The following is a 13,858-nucleotide window of genomic DNA, read 5'->3' as shown; positions in this document are numbered from 1 at the left end:
TGAGAGCTCAGCTCCTAAGTTAGTGGGTAGTGATTTTGTCAATTTTAAGCAGATAACTGAAGTGCAAAGTGTTTATAGACTAAATCAACAACAAATGGTGTGTGTGTGTGTGTGTTTGGCGATTCTGTAGAAGGTGAGGTGATCAAACCTCATTACAATTCTTTTCTTCATTTACATCCATTGTGGAGACAAAATGAAAGATAATTTCATCATAGGGAAAAAAATCACAGAAAAGAAGAAGAAAAACGAAAATGGCTTACAAAATTTTGCTTCAATAAAGAACATGAATACCGAAATAGCCTTTAAACAAACACCCTTTCATCAATTTAACATTGTTCGATAGTCAACTACTAATGAAAAAAGACTTTATTTTTATGGAAATACCTTCAAATAGATATCGATAGGCAAGGGGTCAGGTCCACGAAAACACAATTACAAAACATGAAAACTACTTCTTTTCTTATGCTTCAACCGAACATTAAAAGAAATATATTAATTTTTATGGATAAGCATCTAAAAACTGATCAAAAGAACTAAAAGTTACATTTCCAAATCGTTTCTCAACAAATCCTAATGAAAAAATATTGCTAGGGTTTTGCAAATATGTTACCTATAACATCAGGAGCAATTGTTCATTCTTCCAATGAAAACTTGATGAAGGAGGCAGACCAGGAAAGGCGATATAAGGCATAATATAGGGTTTAGATACAACGAAGGATCATCATGGGGTTCGTCGGCAAAGAATGCATGACCGTAATCAGAAAGAAAGGAAACTGAATGAGGGGAAAATTAGAGGAAAATATGATGTGTGCCTGCTAAACACAGTGTAGACGTCCAAGTTTGGAAACTATGGAGAGGATACGGGAGCGCCTAAGCATCGATGAAAAAAGGGTGGAAAATCTATTGATGAAATGCAATCAAGGCTCTATTGTTTCATTTATGATTTGATTTAAAGGTTCTTTTTTAATAATATTTAGAGATTATTATATATATATATATATATATATATATATATATATATATTAAAGTTATGAAAAGTTTTAACAGTAAATAACCTCTTTTTTTGTCTAATTTGGCCCTCCAACTTATGTTGCTTGCTTCTGTCATTCAAGGTCCCTACGTTTTGCTGTATTTGTCACATTTTGTTGTATTTGTGGACCAGGGTACCGTTCCAGGGTTGGTTATTCACCTGACTTTGGTTCGTCTGATTTATCCACCACCTCAAATCTTTCCGATCCTTCCATCGTCCTTCTGCTTCTTTATCGGGGTTAACTCAACTGTCCACCGCCTCAGATGAAGACGTCGAAGCTTCGTATGCCCTCTATTCCCTCCACCATTGGCGATTAAAGGGTTTGATTGGGGTAAGTGCTACCTCTGACGGTCTTTAATTTATTGCCTGTTTCCGCCTCCAGCGACACTGGCTTCGCCATAGCGTCCGCCATCAATATTGTTCCCACCTGACTCCTCCAACTGGTGCTCCCATTCATCGATCCCACCTTCTCATCACCGATTGTGGGTGCAACGCTAGAGACATTAATACCTTCTGTTCTTCACTATTTTTACTTTTGTTTCTCTTTAGGGCTCGAATACTTCCCCAACCTTACTACAGCCACTGGAGTTGTGAATTGTGACTGGTGTTGTGAATTGTGATTCTCAACTCTGTTTTGTTTCATGTTTTCAGGTTTGGTTTGTACTGACACTTTTGTTTGATATTTCTCAACGATTGGTCTCATACTGCAATCAGGAGACACACCCACAGGCATATTCCACCATAGTTAAGAAGCAGTGTTGTTAGTGCCGATGGTGCTGTGATTTTCCAATTAACAGCCCTTAAACTTTTTATTTTATGCCATATATCAACCTTGAAGGTAAATATTTGATTTTTATGTTGCATTTATGAATTACACTACATGCTTATTTCAAAATTTCTGCAAACCTTCAAAGCAACTGTTATCTACAGAAAAATCAAAGGTTGGTGGGTCTCATAAGAAGGTAAGTTATCATCAATTTTTGTGTTTATAATTTTATTAGAGTTACATTACCCATCTCACCTATTCTATTCTCCAAACCTTTCATCGGTTTCCATTTCCAAAAATCCATTCATTGGGTTTATTCTTTCCTCTATTATCCTATCTTTGACTAGGTTAATTATAGGGGGCATAATGGGTATAATAAATTGCTTCCTGGTATATTATGATTTTGGGCATATTTTTATTATTATGAGTTTTGTTATTTTATTAAATGTGTTTGATGTTGATTTCAGTTGAAGCTCCTATTGCAAAGCCTATTGTTATGCTATCAAAGCCTAATTCAGCAAAAGATAGTACATATGCAGGTAAATATGAATACCTCTAAATGAAAATATTTTGTTTTATGTTTATGGATTTGTCATAAAATGAAGTTGCACAGTCAGTTTTTTCTTATTTATTACATAATATAATTATTAGTGTTGTTATGTTGTTGGTTTCACTTTTAACCTTTTTTTTTCAATGTCTGACAGGTAGGTGATGATTATTTGAAAGATCTTCTTGCAAACAAGGTAAAATACCTTTCGTTTATTTGTAATCAAGTCCATTGACTTTGTTACCATTTGATGTCCTTAAGTTGTAAAGTTCTTTTTTCTGATTCTTTAAGTTGTAAAGTTCTTTTTTGAGTTTCAGTGTCGTGTTTTTGTCATTAGGATGGACGTAGGGGTAATATTGGAAACCACAACAATAATATCCAACACACTATTGTGTTGTTTCTAATTATGACACAAGTTTTAATTTTTTGCGACAAATGGTTAACTGTGGTGTTTTACATGCATTATAAGTTGTTCATCGCTTCTTGATGAAGTCTTTTACTTAGACGAGCTTCATAAATTGAGAATCAAGAAAGAATTCAGTAAGTTTCCATCTTTTAACAAGTTACAGTTTTAATTGCTTTTCAATTCTCATTAATGTTAATTTATTGTATTTATATTATCATGAGTACATGTTGAACAATGGAGGTGATTTGGGATAAGTCATATAATTTTTTTTTGTGTAGTTTTTGACCAGCTTATAAGAAAAACTAATTGTAGGAGGTAAAATGGTTGAATGAGATAAGTCAAAGTTATATGGTTTACTAAAAAATTTGTTACATCGTAAATGTGTTTCAAATGTAATAACTTCTATATATTTGTTCAGGCTCCATGAATAACATTTTCATGATCTATTGGTATTTGGCGGTTACCTCTAACATAATTACAATTTAGATCATCGAAACGAATAATCATTATGTTGCCTTCTCTTTTTGGAATTATTAATGCTATTTAAGAACAAACAGTTCGTTTGCAGAAACATGTGTTAATAACTAATTAAGTTAAAACAGATTAGGAACTAAAATAATGATATAATAAGATGTGAGTCACATACAACTGGCCCACCTCATAATCATTCATAGATATATTTTTATTTCAATTAGGTAACAAATTTAATTTTTTCCTCAAATTTCTAATTGTTTCAGCATTAGTTTAGTATTCGATTTTGCCTCTACTTATTGTTTCAAAAATACAAAAAACAATATTTTTTTGTTGTAATTTTCCTTTTTAATAATCATACATACATGTCTTTAATAGGTAATTTAGTAATTATATATTTGGTCCAAATGATGGCATGTTTGATTTGTAGGCCAAATTACATAAAATCCACTTTTCACCGTCTCATTTTAGGCCAACATAGACTGCTCTCTAAAGCTTCATAATCTATGAGAAGATGAAGCCACAACTGCGAGGTAAGGTTCATGTCCACAAATTGTTTATCCCTCAGTCGTTTTTTATTTTTGTTAAATTTTTTTAAGCTTTACAACTTTATATGGATTTTTTATTTTACTTTCGGTTGATTCTATGAACACCTTCGGTTTATAATTTGTATTTCAGTTTGATGGAATGAATCTTTCATTTGGTTAACTTAGCAGATCATTTATAAAAAAAACAATGTTATATACTTAGGTTAAAAATGGAAGAAATACTTTTTGTATTTAAATGAGCAGTTGTTGCATATTAACCTCTACTATTATGACTTTTTATATGCATCAGTGTATATAAGTCTGGACAAAATGCATTTATGTGGATTAGTTTATTTATTTATAAGTTTGCTCATAAAAAAACTTTAAACTCAGGAATTGGAGATTCCGACTCCGCTTTTGTTGTTGTTTTGTACTGCTGTTTTTTACCGGAAGCAAAGTGATAGAAAGTGTAATGGACATGTTTCAAACTGATTTATAAAAACAAGAGTTCCTCTATGGAATCTAAAGGTGGAAGAAAGGAACAAAGAGGTACCCTTTATGAATCTTTTTTTATATAAATTAAAGTTATCTTTATTTGATTCAATATTAAAAAAAAGTAAATAGATGCTATTGGCTCTCAGGGATGAAGCGTATATTGATTCAACCATAGGAGATGGAGGGGCAGATTCGGAATCTGAGGACAACAATTCAATCACTTCACATCCACTATCTCTTGCGCTTCTTAAAGATGAAAATGATGGTTTGCTGTATGGTAACATTACATTCCTTTTTTATTTTTTGTTAATCGATGATGTAATAATTTCATTTATAATAAATAAATTTTTAATAAATGATATTACAGCAACATTGGACTTCTCTTGCAATGGAATCAACATTACATGCAGCAAATAAAACAAGCATTAAAAATGGCACCTGACCTTGCTGATGTGTATTTTTCAAAAGCATTGCATGATGTCAATATACCGAGGGCCATATTGTTTAAATGAGTCTCCATAATAAATTACCCATTGGAATTTGAAGACCTTATAATGGTATTATTGAAACATATAAAATTTTGCTTTAATTCTAATGTTAGGTGCATGATTTGATCATTCAAGGAAATGAAATTGAAGAAGACAAGTGAGGGATGGGGTAAGTATGAAGATGTTCTTTCTGTATTTATTGTAGATTGCATTGTACTTTCATTTAAACTTACTTGGATATAAGATTGTATTTTCATTGTTTTCGAAAATCTATTCAAATATAGCATTGTACTTCTTTTAATAGCATGATCTATCATTACATTTCCATTCATCTAATTGATGGAAAATTACACACAATAGCAACATGCTTTAATTTTGTTACCAATTTATGTAATTTACTTCATTATTTGTCTCACAAAACGAATACATTCCGCCCCGCGCATTGCGCGGGTAACCCTTCTAGTCATTTTTTTTACTTTGATTATTATATTATTATTAAATAACAACACAATAATCGGTCTACATTTTCAACCAAAAATTTCTTTAAATTAAAATTAAAACAACTAAAACCATTTTTCATAAATCCCAAGTACCAAAATGTTTCATCACACTAAAAAACAAAACATTAAAAATATATCAGAACGATCACAAACCAATAGAAGTCAAAACATAAATCATCAGCGACGAGCGTACGGTACAGTTAAGGTGCGCCATTCCCATGATCAGTGGAACTACCTGAAAACATTTTATCAACAATTGTAAACATAAAACTTATTGAGTTGCACAAAATATCACACACCGCAATACACGTGCAATACATATAACCAAAGGCTCACAACTCCAGTGTCGATCTACCTGATCAACGACAACTAACGTCTCTAATGTTGTCTAGTCATCAACAATAAGTACTCTAGGCTCACATATTTATTGTTGTTCCATCATCAACATCTCAACATAATATATCAACATAATCAAACAATCAACATGAAAAAGTGAAACCTACTAGTCAAACTGTAACATCCGGATCTTGAGGTACATTTTATTTGAAGTTATTTGTGATTGTGAGGTTGTCATAGCATGGTGAAGGCACCACCATGACGTGGCAGTACGCTTACAAACGTGGGATCTCTTTTGGTCCCCATGGCGTGGTGACCACCTAATGACTAAAACCCTAATGTTTCGGGTTTTAAGGCCTATTTAAAGGAAACATGGGCTAGGGGTGCTCATCCTTAGCCTTCATCACCCTCAAACCTCATAAAACCAAATGCTAGCCTCCTTTTTGTGATTCTTGGTCCTTTTGGTGTTCTTGGTAACTTGGAGAAAAAGAAGAAGAAGGTGCTTTAGAGTGTGGATTCATCAAGCAAGCCTCATCTTCTTTCCCTTATGCATTCGTTGGACCCTTGTAAGTGTCCAAGATCCAATCTTTATGTTACTTGCTTTTAGATTTAGTCCTTTTGTCCCTTAATCTTCATGATTTGGATGTTTGAAAGGTTGGATTCCATAAAGTTGGCAACTTTATGGATCTTTGTGGTCATTTTAGTGTTATATGTTCCAAACATGAGAATCCTTGGAGTTTTGGTCCCATGCACAAGTTTTGAGCTCATATATTTCCATATTCTTGACCTAAAATGGAAGGGAAATGCATAGGACATACATCTCCATAAGCTACGATTTTTATGGTCCATTAGGTATAGGAAACCCTTCTAGAAACTTTGGAGGATTAACACTAGTGATTAAGGGCTTAATGGGTGTTTACATGACTTGAGTTGCCTTTATGGACTTAGGGTTTGAGATCTTGACTTATTGGGATGTCTTAATGGATAAAGTTGGAAACTTTATCCATGAAGACCTTGGGAAGAACCAGATCTAAGCTTTCGAGCTCTTGGAATTGCTGGAAAACAACTTAATAAGTTAAGTTGTTCAGATCAGTCCCCACGACGTGGCCTTTAGGCTGCCATGGCGTGACGACTGGGTAAAGACCCGATTGTTTTGTCCTTACTTTGCCACGGCGTGTCCGATCGATGGCCATAATGTGGCGAATCGCTAATTTGGGTTTTTGGATTGTTGACTTGACTGTTGGCCATGGGGTTGACTTTTTGAATTAGTTGAGTTTTGGTCAACTTATGGGTTGGACTTTATATTGAGGATTGAGTTGTTGTATTATAGGTGACTCATGGTGTCGATTTTGATCCTGGGAGGGAGCTTTTGGATTATCTTTTAGATTACAAGGTGACTTTTCTCATTCTACTCATGGGTCGAAGGCACCAAGGTCGGCCCATTAGATTGTGTTATGTATCCTTATGTATAGGATGTGGTTATGCTCTGTTAGGTTGGTAGATCTTGTAACATATAAAAAATCAAGGTAAAAGTTTTATTTTTAAAATCCAACCAAAAACCATAATTGTTTACAAAACATTCTTCCAAAAGTAATAGTCACAAATCAAAGTATCCCAAAATCCAATATCATAAAAATCAGAAGGATGTGCACGATCACACCTTTTCTTTCCTACAATTATATGAAGTACCTGAAATATAAACTTAAACTATAAGCCAAAGCTTAGTGAGTTCCCCTAAAGTATCACTCACAACCACACAGACAACAACATACATACATGAGCCTTCAACATAACTAGACCGCCTCGCATGGCATATAGCCTATCTGGACCGCTCTCAAAGCCTTCAGCATGATTGGACTGTCTCATCGGGCCTACAACCTATCTGGATTTCTCTTCAAGCCTTCGGCCTGACTGGACCGCCTCGCAAGCCTTTAGTCTATCCGGACCTCCCCGGGTATCTTGGCCTTCAGCACAAAGCAAGACCGCCTCAATCCAACATACCATAACATATCTACATATACTATAACAATCAATATCCTGCAATACCAGTAGTCCTACAGATCTACCAATCTAACACATACTTAATGAGCACATGTAATCATACAGATTTACCAATCTAACCCATACCCAACATAACATCAATCAAATATACCAAGATACAAAATCCAGTAGGCCGGCCTTGGTGCCTTCGATCCACAAGTACAGTGAGGAAAGTTCACCTCTCAGCCTTAAAAGATAGTTGAACGGGTCACAGCTTCAAATACCAGCTCTACAAGTCACATATACATCAAATAGTGACCAAATCTCAAACCACATCTCAAAATACCCAAAATACCCCTGGGTCAACCTTGGTTAAAATCCTAGTCAAGTTCAAAGGTCAAAAAGTCATCCAAGTCAACTTAGGCTGAGTATGCGCAACATACTCGGCTAATATGCCCCGAGTAATGCTTTCCTTTGACATGGTTACAGGGTTTTGACCAAGTATGCGCAACGTACCCTTAAGTACGCCCGACGTACTCGGCTGCCACTTTTCCTTTTTCTTAAGTGCTTAATCCCTAAAGTCTTTTCGTCCAAAACTCAGTTCTAGTCCCAAATGACTTTCTAAATCATAAAGTTTCCAACTTTCTGATCTTGCATGGCTATTAGGAGCCTAACACCGAAAGCCTAACCTATCCTAAGGTTCTAAGACACCAAAAATGGATGCATGGAGGGATGTGAGCAATCAAGATCCCATTTTTATAACTCAATACACTCTAAAACATCCAAAAGGACAACTCATTTGGTCCAAGGTAGCTCTTACATAAATGGATCAAGATTATGGAACTAATAAGCACAAAAGTCCACATCTAGTAAGATCTAATGAGATAATCAACAAGTTCATAACTTTATACCTTCTGGAGGTTGCTTAATGGGTGTAAAACTCAGATCTTAAAGCTTAGATTTCCTTCCTTGATTTCCAATGGCTTCCTTTCTTTAAAAGTGGACACAAACACCAAAAATGAGCTCAAAACACCACAAAATGGGAATTAGGGTTTGTATGGGACGAAGTGGGCAATGGAAGCTGATGAGTGGAAGAGGTCTTGGGAGTTAATGATGTTTAAATATGGTCCAAACCCTAAAAATTAGGGCGTGGGTCTTTTCCACGTACGCCCAACGTACTTAACAGATCCACGTTTTTCATTTAAATGCCACTTGGGACCAATTTTGCAAACAATTTTCATACAAGGGGTAAAAGATGTAAATTACCTTAATCAAGATGTTATAATTCTCCCCCACTTGAATCAGACTTCGCCCTTGAAGTTCGATGTCGTGAATAACTTAGGGTAGTGCTCTCGCATCGCTGCCTCGGGTTCCTAAGTCTATTCGAAACCCTTATGATGCTGCCACTGGACCTTGACTAAAGATACCACCTTGTTGCGCAAGGCCTTCATCTTCCTATCCGAAATCGCCACTGGTCTCTCAACATAGTTCATACGATCATCAACCTGAATATCACCCAAAGGCACTACTGTCAAATTATTAGCCACACACTTCCGAAGCTGAGAAACATGGAAGGTGTTATGAATCTGGCTAAGCTCCTTTGATAGATTCGGTCGATAAGCCACCCTGCCAACCCTGGCAATAACTCGAAATGGTCGGATAAATCGGGGCCCTAACTTTACCCTCTTCCTGAAGCATATTACACGCTTCCAGGGTGATACCTTTAGTAAAAGTATGTCGCCGACCTAAACTCTAACTTGGATCGACGTCTGTCAGCATAACTTTTCTGCCGACTCTGAGTTATCTGTGTTGGGTTTTGAGCATTCTAACACTCCTAAGTGTACATGCAACCCTAAATACCTTGGATCTATGTTTTCTCTATTATACATGCAAATATGAATATTCTAAGGTATTACCCTAGCTAGCATACAATCTTTGATACTTGGGTAACAAACTAGATAGAAATACATAACTTGTTGATGTAGCTTGACTCCATGAAGCTCGAGAGCCTAGTGCCCCAAGTATGACACCTCAAATGGTTCACACAACATCATCAACACTTTGAATAACCATGAGAAGAAGATACTTATGCTCAAATTGGCTAGCCCTCATATATGTATCACTTGTACAATTTCTTGAGCTAAAGGGGTCCTTATATAGTGTGCACATTAGGGTTACACCATGTAACCCATGACTTTACCCATTCCTTATGCTCCATGGGTTTTAACCTCCATGGAGTATCCATGGGTCACCACATGGGTTAAACCCAACATAAGGAATAATGGATCATAAGCCCACATATATAAGAATGAATGATTTACACAATCAATCCCCATATATTTAATTAGTCTCTTTTGATCACTAAATTAAGTCCAAATTAATTCTTGATCAATACTAATTAAATAACATGATTTCATATTAATATATTAGAACTTATAATATATTAATATGTCATAAATGTCCTCTTCTCACAAATGGTCTATCCAAATGTTCTGATGCCATGCAACCCAAATGGACCATGCCGAGTCGGGTCAAGTACATACCAATTATAGTTATGGACTTAGACACTAATCCAACAGTCTCCCACTTGGATGATGTCACAACTAGAAATTTTGTGTCTTGTAATCACTATACTTAAGTAAAATGTTGAATCAAAAACTTAAGAGCATGTGTGATACCTATTATTATGACATCAAAAACTTCAATCAAATACATCATACAAATGCTACAAATAGTCATCAAGCAATTGGAAACCCTAGAAGTTCTTGTTAGGTCCATTTTGGACTAGGACTTCCTTATTGGACTCAATGGACCAATAAGCTTCCAATTTGACTATCATGGGCTTAGAACCCTTAAATGGGCTCTAATTGGACCCACATTCAATTATTTCAACATTTTGGGCCATATTGGGCCTAGAATGAAATAAATTGAAAGTTTTGAACCATGATTAACCTAAACTAGCCCAACAAAGTGTAAAAAGCATGTCATATTTCTTTTAGGTCAAAAATCATCCAACTTAACTTCTATATGGGCTTGAGGGCATTAAAGCCCAAATCTTTCCTTTTCCATCCAAATTATCGGCCCAAGGCCCAAATCCAAGAAGAAAAGATGAAGGGTTGACTTAATGCATGCCACCTCATTATTATATGGTGGTTATCCAAGCTATTATTCCTCAAACATCCCTGCTAATCTCATTTCTCCATGCAACTCTTTCTCTCCCTCTCTCTTCTTGTTTCAGCCGTGAGTAACACACACACACACACCTCACAAACTCTCTCTAGATTAATCAAAGGGTTGCTAAGGCCAAAAATCACCAAGCTTTCTTCCATCTTTTCTTCAAAAACCGAAACCACACCCTAAGGTGAGCTTCATACTCCCAATTTTTCTGTTTTAATAGTTTTATGGGGGGGGGGGGGATACAAGTGAAAGTGTAGATCTATATGTATTTTGTATGCCTTGTATGATTTCTATGCTTATATGTGTGTTTTTGTGTGTTTATGATGTTTATTTAGCCATAAACTCCTAAAAATCGAGAGGTATTGTATGTTAAATGATACTAGCATAAACTATAATATTACATACAAAGTATTCTAAGAAAAATTGCTAAGTTGCTTAATAACATCTTCTTTGGGCTAAAAACTCAATTTTTGGACACAAAATGTTAAAAAAAATAAAGTTAAAGGGCCCAAAATGACATATTACGAATTCTGATGGGTGAGATGAGTCAAAACAGTTTCAATAAAGTGTTTTCTGGAAATACATTCTTTTGGAAGATTAAAAATATAAATTTCAAGCTTAATGGGCTAAAAATGACATTTTTGGCCCAATAGGGCCCAATATGCGAAATTTTCTGTTTTGAAGGGCTAAAACTGTGTTTTTCTGTAAAACAGTGGACTACTAGTGTTCCAAGTCCTTTTCTAAGGTTTAAAATGCTTTTCAAAATTAAAAAGGACCAAAGTTGCAAAAAATTTCCAATTTGGGCTAAAAATGTAAAAATTGCGAAAAAGAGGGGTTACAACCGAGAAAACTGTATTTTCAAGGACTAAAACTGTTTTCAATTAAAAATGGGCTGAACAATATTAATTTCAATAAGTTTTGGTGTTAAAATGCCAAGAAAAAAAATAGTTTAAGGACTAAACCGGAAATTTATTTATTCAAAGGGTTGAAAAAGTAAATTTACAAATTAAAGAGGGGCTGAAATCAGAAAAATTTCAATGCTAATTCAATACACCCGTTGTGATCAAATATTGGCACTGCAACTACCGACGAATTACAATACACAACAATACCAAAAATCGTTATCAAACGAATTGATTCGGTCTCGAATCAATAACAAACTCGAAACTACTAACACGACGACAACTCTATTCGTACACGGAAAATTTGGGAATCCAATACACACGTGAGAGTGCACAGACGTCGACGCACCATCTTTGGGCCCCAAAGTGTAAAATCTTGTTTGTTGGGCCTAGCTAGCCCAATGACCTGATCTTTAGGCCCGAAGACTTCAACCTTACGAGTTGTTGGGTCTTACATGATCCAACACAGCGTAAAAGGACTTTCAATGGCTTTTATACTATTGGTCCCCAAGGGTCCTTTGGTACTGCTAGTAAAGTCGGTTATTCAAATGCGAATCAGGCCAAGGGCCCTTCGCACTCATTTTATCCCCAACCCCGACTAATGGAGTTATCGAGGTCTTCGTGCCCTCTTTCTCTTCGGATGTGGGACTACAAGAAGTCAGGGCGGTTGGATTACGTGAATAATACGGACGACGCCTACGGGATCGTTAGTATAATTGTAAACTGGTCGTTTGTGTAACGCGTGTTTATAATAATTCACCATGCGCAATAATCCGACGTCGCCTGGAATCAATGACTTCACATGCCGCGATGGTACAACAACTACATGGAATTCAAAGTGTTAGGAAAACATCGGGTTTTCCTAGGGTTTTTCAATACATACGGTTTCGAAATGTACACAAGCTTAATGAACACTTTTTACAACTATGGAAACAAACAAGCATACTTATGGATCTTCACAAACTTTTTCATAAACTCTTTTCAGAAAATATCGGATTTTCTGGTGGTTTTCAAAACGATACAAAACGTTGCTTTTCAAATACCGCTTATGAACTCACCAACATTTCATATGTTGACGTTTTTCAAAATACTTGTATTCTCAGGTAACAAGTAAACTGAAGGAAAATGTACTCAGTGATGGCTTGCAGTTTGTTTATCTATGCACCGAACAATTTATTTTTGGGAATGTAATGCTAAAACAATGTACTCAGTGTAAACTTTATCAGTTGTACTATATTAATGCATGGTGATGAATGATGTTATGTTTCATATATATTCAATGTTATGGTATTCAATTAAGTCACGACAGCCCTCGGACGTTTCCGCCGTCTGGTTCGGGGGTGTGACAGGTTGGTATCAGAGCTTTGTTTATAGTGAACTAGCATATCTAGCCACACATTGATATGCAACTATAAACCAAAAAGAGGGACTAACATAACTCTGAACAAAACGAGTAAATAAAACACCCTTGCTTGCATTAGGAATAAGAACATAACGCCGAACCAAACAAAATAATGCTAGTATCTCGGTTAATTCAGGACTGTTCCTAGTGGTACCAAGGAGTGGATGTAGCCTAATCAACTACATTCTCTCCAAAGTATAACTAACACACGTTTTGATGAGATCGGGATAGCTAGGGAACCTAAAACTATACCCTTTTAGCACCAAAAAGAGAACGTCTAGTTAGTATATATCATAGTCATGGGAGTGACGATAGTTTATACTTTCCCCCAGTCGTCATGGAGGGAGATCAGCTGGGTATTCAGTTCCATCAAGTCCTAGTGGCTCACGGGATGCTTGAAGATGAACCAGAAGGGAATCCAGAGGAAGCACCCGACGTCGGACCTGACGAATACATAGACACCGACTACGAATTTGGAGAGACTGATGACGACGTCGAGGAAGGCCAAGACGGGGACAAGGACCATATCCCTCCGTGTGAAAACGAGGCGCAACCAGACCACCCCGCTCCGCCAGTGAACCCCCCAAGGGAGAACCGTTCCCCCGAAGCTGAGATCGCCGCACTGCGACAACATCGAGTTACCAATGCATTTTCATGCAATCAATGTATAACTAACTCATAGTAACAACTCATATTTCTAGGTTTGAAGAATATAGGATATTATCGTCTCATGATCACTCGTGATAAAATCCATGAAGTGATTCCAATGAGCGTGGGTTGAATCCAATACTCATAACTTATGAGCACTCATGAGTGTTGTAACACCACTTT

This window comes from Lactuca serriola, chromosome 3 (genome assembly GCF_051521515.1).
Source record: "Lactuca serriola cultivar US96UC23 chromosome 3, Lser_US96UC23_V15, whole genome shotgun sequence".
In the NCBI taxonomy this organism is placed as follows: Eukaryota; Viridiplantae; Streptophyta; class Magnoliopsida; order Asterales; family Asteraceae; genus Lactuca; species Lactuca serriola.
This window is presented reverse-complemented; position numbering follows the sequence as displayed.